This window comes from Bombyx mandarina, chromosome 03 (genome assembly GCF_030267445.1).
Source record: "Bombyx mandarina strain Sakado chromosome 03, ASM3026744v2".
NCBI classification, from domain to species: domain Eukaryota; kingdom Metazoa; phylum Arthropoda; class Insecta; order Lepidoptera; family Bombycidae; genus Bombyx; species Bombyx mandarina.
In genome coordinates, this window is record NC_143210.1 from 7,683,435 (window position 1) to 7,692,624 (window position 9,190).

The following is a 9,190-nucleotide window of genomic DNA, read 5'->3' on the forward strand; positions in this document are numbered from 1 at the left end:
ATGAATGAAAGGCTTCCGATGAGCACCTTCTAATTTACAACACAGTTTTGAATTTAGAGGTTACAGGCGACGGCAAAAACTTAAATATCGCTACCCATTTTGAATATTGTGATATCAATCTCAATTCTATAGTACAGCAGCTGTCTCACCCTTTAAAGGTGCTTTTACAAGCACCGGTCACCGCCCTCGTCGAACCCGTCGCTTGTGACGAAGGGCTCGACGAGCGAATTAACCCACAGACACAGCACACTGAGTTTCTCGTCGGATCTTTTCAGTGGGTCGCGTTTCCAATCCGGTGGTAGATTCTGCGAAGCACTGCTCTTGCTAGGGCCAGTGTTAGCAACACTTCGGTTTGAGCCCCGTGAGCTCACCTACATGTTAGGGCGAAGCTGAAATAGCCTCTCAAGGTTATCCGCATAGGAAGGAAAAAAAAACTTGCTGTCATGGTACCATCTACGTCCAATAGATAGTGCGCATGCAGTTCCAGAAAATTGGTGTATTATCACAGCGGAGCAAGAGCGGGTTTTACTAGTTAAAAAAAAAAAAGATGTAAATGTCTAAAAAAATTGTAATAATTAAAATTCTTCTTCTCAGTCGTTTCGTTATTTTCAGAGCAGTCGTGGTCACCACGAAGTATTCTGGGCAGCTGACGCCGTTTGCCTCATAGCATTTCGCTATCTGCTTATATTTGTCAAATCAAAGTTTACCCTGAACCAATTTAATGAACCCATTTCTCGATAACTCAGAGAAAGGCTCATGGGCTCACGAGAAAAATCATAGCGTAATAATTTTCCTTACAATTAGTACCACAGGCGTATTCAATTAGCCTTTTAGACGTTGGACTAAACTTGACGAAGATTAATTAGCAGAGGAATAGTCATCAATTACATGCATGTGTCTAAAAGATCCTACGCCAAATGAATTATTAGTGTGAATTGTACTTGTTTTTTTTTTGTGTAGCATAATCGTTGTCTATTTGATAATAATCATTGTCTTTTTCGATTCACGTTTGAGTATCCATTTGGCTATTATTTATAGCTGAACTACTATATATATTCAAGCTTATATCTCTTGGTTCCGGTAGATGAGTACCTGGTATTTAGTTATTACCCAAATTCTCAACTTAAATATTGTAACCTGTTTCGAGCCATAAGGTCCAAGTCTCAAAGTCTATGCAACCCTCCGAACTGCAGCTAATGATTGGTTCCCGATAAATATAAATGTGATATAAGACTAGTATTATAATATGTTGTTATACCTTCCCGTGCGCGATTACAACACACCAAATTTTACGACTGCATTTTTCTTATACGAAGTTAAGGAAAAGGTCATTAATATTGTCGAAAATCATGTTCTTATGACTCACTTGAACCTAAGAAATCTTGAGAGAACCCTTTTAAAGGTCTACAGGGCTGTGAGTTTTTAAATATTGTATTTAATGTGGGGTGCTGTGAGAAATACCTTCTTCGACGATATAGTTCATCGATCCCGACCGCCTTTCGATGGCCTTTTTAACTTCTTCCACCGGAACATTGCTTCTTACTATTATTTGGAACCACTGCGATTATCTAGACTGCATATCCACAGATTATTTTTGCCGCGTAAAAACAGTTATCAAAATGAACTCCCTTTATAGATGTATACCTCGCTCTGTGACATGGTCTTTTTCAAACGAGGTTTTAAAAGTGTACTTAACGGGCCTTCACTGTGCCTCGAGATTGCAGACATCTTCAAGTGACGGCGAGCATTTACTCTCACGTGAGCCATATGCTAATTTGAATGAATCATAAATTTATGAATGACAATTTTAATTAGTATTTTACTAATCAATTATTATCATATAGACTTTTTTTTTTCTCTATCCTGCAACTTAGCAATCTGTTGTCAGATTTTCATCAGGAATACTGGGAACTTTATTTTGTCTACAAATAATTACAAAAGAAAATTCATTAATCTTTACTCAAAATGCAAATCTGCGTCTATACACGAGAGGTTATCTATCTACATGAAATAGTAGAGAAATTCAGCCACTTAATAGTTACACGAGGAATACGATACAACTCGTTAGTACTTTTACAATTTCGAGTTAAACTGTCATTCCAATTTAACCTTTAATCACGTTCAGTTCAGACTAATGAAGCCCAAGACCGCCTTAATTTTAAAGCCCAAGTTCGAGTTTAGTAATCCCGCAGGTGTTGAACTCTGTTTAGTATTTCAGATATTGGGAAACTTCGTGAGTTCTAAAAGTTCTGAAGTTTTTCGATCCTTTGTTTGTTGTCTGTTTTATTGAGTTAATCAACATAAAATATGTGCATGCACACTATACGGTTTTTTTTTTGTAAATGACTCGAAACTGAGAAAAGTGAGAGACAGTGGTGATTTCTACCACCAAAAAAATAGTTAAGCCTATAGATATCCGACCTGAATGTCATTATCCACCTTGAAATATAAGGTTGAAGTCTCAATGGCTTCATATAACGGCTATCGCAACCTTCAACAAGAACTTTTGACGGTTTCCCAAGAGGCAAATGGCAAAAAATAATTTCAATCCACGATTTGTTTAACTTGGTATGGTTTGGTAAAGGACTATACTGAAATTTGCGATGACTTTAGGTTATTGTACTTAATTGAAATTGCAAGTTGCCATACATATGTCATAAATATTAAGAAATCAATTGACGCGCAAATTCTGCTGTTTCCAGAAACGCGTGGCCCCGCGTGAGAGTGGTTACCGGCTACCTCTGTGTTATAAGCGTAAAAGTCTTCAACATGATAATTAGCTCAATAGTTTTAATGTAGATTGTATATTCTCCTCCAGTAATGCTTCTCGTGTCTGAGGGACATGACCACATCCATCCGTGACTTTTATCCTCACGATGATGTACCATCTCTCAAAAACGCGCAATATATTACGAATTGGAAATGTTCCTTTAATAAAAGTTGATAACGTGAAACCCAATTTGCTTTATTTGTTTATTCAGACAAGATATGAATGGAATGTATTTGAATATAAATAATACATAAAAGTAACTTATTATATAACGATATGTTTTTATTAAGTTCAGTCCACGTCCTTTTAACAGCGTATTTTGTAACATTCAAGTTCAAATTGAGCAATTAACAACATTAATTAGGCCCTTTGAATTATATCCGTATCCGAAACTTATAAAGGTCGTCACGAGGCAATAAACAGTTTGTAATTTTGTTTTTAAGATCTTAAATCATTAACAAGTCAAAGTTTACTTGTTTTATAGCAGCTATTGAACCTTTTACAGAATCGATCCCTATTGATGAACACTTAAAACTTAATTTAGCTACAGTGTTTTGGATAAATTAACTGGTTGTTGTTGTTAAAATTGTATTAGTTTACATAAAATAATATAACTAACTATACTCAATAAAACGAAGTCACTGTTTTTGTTTCTTTTCCTTTTGCAGTATAATTGACATCGACTAATTAATCTACTGTAATTATGAAAACTTTACTTCAAGTATTACGGGCTACTGCGTTATCTCTTTATTTCATAGCATGAACCATACTTTATAGCACCAGTTCAGTCCAAATATTTAATAATTTGTAAGCATTAAAAAATATAGTTATCTTTTGGTGTTAAGAGACCACAAATATCAAATATTCTTTATGTGAGGTGGAAAAGTATTTTAAATGGTTGTTTTGTGGCTTTCTGTGACATCTAAATATTGGATTTGACAAGTCATATTATGCTTCAAATGAAATGTAACACCTTGACGTCGTATCATTGAAAACGATGATTGTACTTTTTAAGCACTGTAATAAATAGTGTGGTATATATTACTTCCGTAAATAATTAATTGCGATAGCCCATTTTGCAATGGAATTGAGGTATCGACCTCATTTATAAGGGAGACGTCATTCATGTTCGTTTTTTTAAAGCGCAGCAATAATCTTTATCATTTAAAAACCTAGGTTTTTGGCAATAAAATAACTAATTAATTTTATCATTGTAGTATGTGTTTATAAATAACTTATATTTCTCAAGGCTATAAATTGATAGCGACATACAACTTAACGTACAACAACCATTACGGCTTAACTTAGTAATATGGGTAAATTAGCCCAAAAGGGTCCCCAATGGGATGGTGTGAAGGAAATCCGGACCCGAATGTTTGGCTCTACTTTGATTTCCTCAAACTACCTGCCACATTAGTGATCACATTAAGTGTTATCCGACGTCTGATGATTTTTTTACTTAGTTATCTATTTATCTAAGATTTTACAATGAAGGAGTGCCATTGTAATTTGTATAAAAATTCAATTAGAAAATTTGCAAATTATAAAAAAAAAATGGAATTTGGGCGTGTATCATGTGAAAAATAAGTATGACCAATTTACCTATCAATACTATGAAACATAGCGTTGTAGTATGAAAAATCATGAATTATCACTAAAGGTTGGTTGACCGTCTCCGGGCTTCGCCAATTTAACATTACGTAAAGTATGAACTTGACGATTCACATATTGCGATCAAAATAAGGAATTGTTGCATAAAATCACTAGACTATCACAAAACCAATTAACGTATTTTGTATTCTCTTTGACATAAATAATTAAAAAAGCGAAAGTGTTTGAGGTTTAAATTATTTTAAAACAAACCAACGGATGGAAATGACTTTTACCAAGGTACTAACTATACTTGAGTTGGAAAGTGACAGGCCTTTTATCAATAAAAACATGTTTCATTATTTTAGATTTACAAATTTGAAATCAATAGAGGCCGTACATGTCCTACAAGCCTAGTTAATCTAAATCACAAGCTACTGATTTAACATTGTCTATGTTTTGTTATAAAGCTAGCTGGTAATGAAATGCTAATAGCAATGTTGTTACGCCGGTAAGAGTAATGCCATCTCCCACAAGATGTTCAGAGCCTAGATATACATAGGTTTAAGAAAACTATTAAAGAACATCTGTGCAATAAAGCTTACTATAAAGTCAATGATTATCTAGAAGATTGCACAATCTGGGAAGGAGTTGCTCGCTCCGGGCATTTCAATATTGCAATAATTGTTACGTTATGATACTCATTGTAAAAATGAATATTTAAAAAAAATCTAATATTAAAAAAAAAGACAGCGGGCACGCTGAGTTTCTTGCCAGTTCTTCTCAGGACGGAGCTAGTTTTTGTGAATTGGCGGTAGTTCTTTTTGACGTTCAACAAGTATGTACTTTCATTTATGTTAAATTTTTTTTTTTGATTTGATTTGATTTTATTTGATTTGTCATAAAATAGGAGAAACGAATATCAAAGGAACTAGTAATATCGAGAACCCTCGAGAAGTGCAATGCCATCTATTATCAAATAGCGGAAATACATATCGAAACGACTAGTCTTACCGGGAATATTCTCGATAATTGTAGACTTGTTGTGTCGACTATAAAGGCGTTAAAGATGACATGAAGGCAGTGAACGGATCACCTGTAGGGAAACGGAAGAAGTGAATGGCGAATTATAAAGTGTTCCTTATGTATCCTAAGTTAAATAGAGTGCGTTAAATAGAGTTTAATTTGTACTTTGTTGAAAGTTTTATTTATGCCGGGGCCCAGCGCGTAATAATGCTAATTTTGAATATTTAATGAATAATGAACTATCATTATATGTAATTTTACTAGCTAATCTGTTAGCAATTGTTGCAATAATACCTATTCGTATTTAATATTAGTAGTATTAACACGTTCGCTGCGGCAAGTAAAATCTTAAACCTTTGTCTGGTGCGGCGGCGGGCCAAATTGTGCCCCCAATGATTTTTCCGCCAGTGCGTGGTAGGTCTTTTTCGACACGTCAGCACAAGGTTAGATTAAATTGCTATAACTTTGCGAAAACATAATGTAGGTGAACAGTTTTTGGACTGTTTGAAAAACCTTGAACCCAACTTCTTTAGATTTGATTCGCCCCGGGATCTGCCGAACAGAAAATGAGAAATAAACCAAGGAAAGTGGCGGGTCGATATCGACCAGAACCGCACTAGAAAGTATTTTTAGTAGTGATGGGAAAGACAAAAATAAGGGGATATCGAAAATAAAACAGAATTAAAGTAAAGAAATAAAAATTGTTTATTTAATTATTTATTAATGGCTGTCTTTAAAACATTTCGCACAAAGATTTTGCTTGCACATTCTGCAGTATGTTTTAATTTTTTTTACTTTCCTTTTCACCTCGAAACTCTTCATGGTTTCCCGCAGTTTTTCATAGCACCCTACACAATTTCGCCGTTTACCGCTCATCTCAAGGATATGATCGGCCGTAGGTGTTACTTGATTTCCTGAAATGATTTTTTAAATTCTGTGATTCATTTACCTTATGAATTTGACTGCAGGGCTCTCTGTGTATTAAATAGATTCTCAAATAAAATGAAAAAGTTAACATAGGTCTTGAAATAGTCAAATCTCATCACCATGCGTTGTCAAAGTGCACACTTTGATTGGTAAAATTAAACACAACATGATACAAGATTTTTTTTTTTTTTTTGTCAGTAGTAAATCGCCGGACTTCCGCCCTCCACTGGGGATGGAGGGCGGGGCATGTCAGAGTCGAACTGACTAAAACCTCCTGTCGCTCAACAACCAACGTCCAAACCTCGCATGAGACAGAACTCATGAAGAGGCAGAGGGGGGAAAGTGAAGCGTTTAGTGCGGAGCACATCTCTCCCATCACCCTCCCCCTCGGGACGCCGGACCGGCGGTCGTCGGCGCCACGACCACCAGCCCTCTCGGTCGGCAGGCTATCCGAAGCCCGCCTAGATGGCGCCGGTTAGAGTGAGCTATCCTACGGAATACCCCGCTGGACCAGAACCAGCGTGAGTCGAGGATAGCCGGCCTTCCATCACCCGGATGCTCTTGCGTAAAACGCGTGCAGAGCAGCCTGCACGTCGTCTTCTTAGGCCCCCCTCGCCGGTCCCCAGACCGACATGTGAGGGGGACCCGAAACATTTAGAGGGCCAGGGCTTGGGCGAGATCCGCCTCCCTGGCCCTCGCTCGACGGCGGCGGGATTGTGCGTCTCTCACGCGCCCCGCCGCCTCCTTCTGCGAGATGGTGCACTCGCAGAAGTCGAGCATCGCCTTCCAGGACTCGTCGTCGCCGAGCATCGATGCCACGACACTCGGCAACGACAAGTCGTTTCCTGTTTTTGCGACGAGGACACGGCGCCACCCCTCCCATGCGGGGCAGGCAACGAGCGTGTGCTCCGCCGTGTCCAAGTCGCAACCACAATGGTGGCACTCTGCCGTCGGCTCGGCTCCGATCCGGTGCAGGAACTCACCGAAGCAACCATGCCCAGTGAGCACCTGCGTGAGCCGGAAAGTGAGGCGTCCTCTGTCACGATTCACCCAATCCACAAGGACCGGGCGAATCGCCTCGACGGTCCTACGACCGGCCGAAGGATCAGCCAGCCGTCTGGACCATGACTCCAGCAATGCTACAAGATAAGGTGATACAACTTTGTTTTCTGCAATTTTCAGACCACTCTATTTGTTAAGCTTGTGAAAACAAAATATGTATATATAATACAGGGCCTTATATAGTAGACTTGAAGCGTTATTTTCATGTTAAATGCAGCCTTCTGACCCGAAACAACAACTCATGTATTATTGAGTAAGTAAACAGAGTGTCATAACATACCTTAATACAAGGAGTAGTGCAATAAACGCCATACATTGCTCGCAGAAAAATAAACAGAGTCAAACCAAAGCTACCTACCAAGACCTACCGGTATTAGTTTCATTTAAAGACGAGACTGGTTTGAGAATATGAAATTTTCTTCCAGTGGGGGGCTACTGTAAATATGCTCTGTTGACAAAAAAAAAGTTTATTGTAATTTACTGCCATATTTATTGTGACTTACTCAGCGAGAGTACCTAAACTTACACATGATTCGATGCCAGCGCACGGCAACCCACTGAATTCCTCCGCTTCTATTTTGATAATTGTTTTTTATTGAATAGGGTAGGTATACTTTGAGTAGATTAAAGTCACAAAAAAGAAGTTTTTATTATGTAAGTATACCTAAACAATTTTGAGTCGGCCCCAAACAATCTATTTTATTAATTTCGTAAAGCGTGATGCGTGCCGGGTTAGGTATACCTACGTGTAGGTATGGTTAGGTTTACTTGTATTAGTTTAAGAACTTAGTTATTAAGGTTAAATAAAAATGGTTCATTATTTTTGGCTTTTCAATATTCTTAAAAGCCATTTTATTGGCTAAAAATAACAAAAATAACTTGAGGTGATTATGCATGCAAATACGCGATATCTAGTGATAACGTGAAAGTATTCTTTAAAAACTTAATTTATAAATAATCGACCGTACATTTTCTAATATAATTGTAATAATATATTATACTGTAATAGTATGTTTAAATAGCAAACAAAACTCACCACTTGTGCTTGTTTTTTTTTTCTTGAAGGAAAATATCTCCTGACTGCTGTCACTATCACTATCTGCACCGCAAATTAATTTATTTTCCAAAATATTTATCTTTCTTTTGTTGCCTGACATCGTGCCTTTAATTTTAAGGAATAAAAAAACGTGATCAGTTCCGATAACTTGCCCAACACTAACTGGCGAGGCGGGCGCTCTGTGCGGTATCGGGCCGCCAACAGCCTGTTGGGACGGCGGGCCACAATAGGCCTCCTCCCGCACCGAGTTGATATTTTTTACCGTCAGTGCGTGATAGGCCGATAAAGGCCTGTCGGGATGTTTTTATAGGGAACACCTATACTTTTGACCACAATCTCAAATATATATTTGTCTTTGTCGTACCTTTACAAACACCTGAGATAATCGTTCCGCACCAGCGAGAGGGACATAGTTTTCTTCTTTTTATTGCCTTTATTGTTTGACGTTTCAGAACTATATAATATTACATACACACAACAATAAAATTAAAAGAATAAACGCGAGCTCAAGCCCCAAAATTAGTTTTAGTTAAACGATTTATTACTATACATTTTACTTTTCAAGCTCAGGACAATGAAATTACACTCTAATACTGTTTTTTCAAACCGTTATCTCTGTGTATACTATCTCTATCAATCTACTATATTATACGGCCATCTGTGTTTCCGGCCACAAAATTTGGCAATTTTTTTTTATATAAAACCACACGTCTATTCAAATCATGTTTCGCAAACTTCTGAGGTTGTCGCCGCGTGAA

General features: G+C 37.4%; 1 long non-coding RNA gene across 1 annotated transcript; it reads right to left on the reverse strand.

Annotated features, from left to right (window-relative positions):
* Positions 1-6,067: 6,067 nt before the first annotated feature.
* Positions 6,068-8,853, reverse strand: LOC149503281 (uncharacterized). Its single transcript, XR_016325376.1, has 2 exons — positions 8,797-8,853; positions 6,068-6,300 (listed from the first exon to the last, which is right to left on the reverse strand). It is a non-coding gene; the product is annotated as an uncharacterized LOC149503281 (long non-coding RNA).
* Positions 8,854-9,190: the final 337 nt, after the last annotated feature.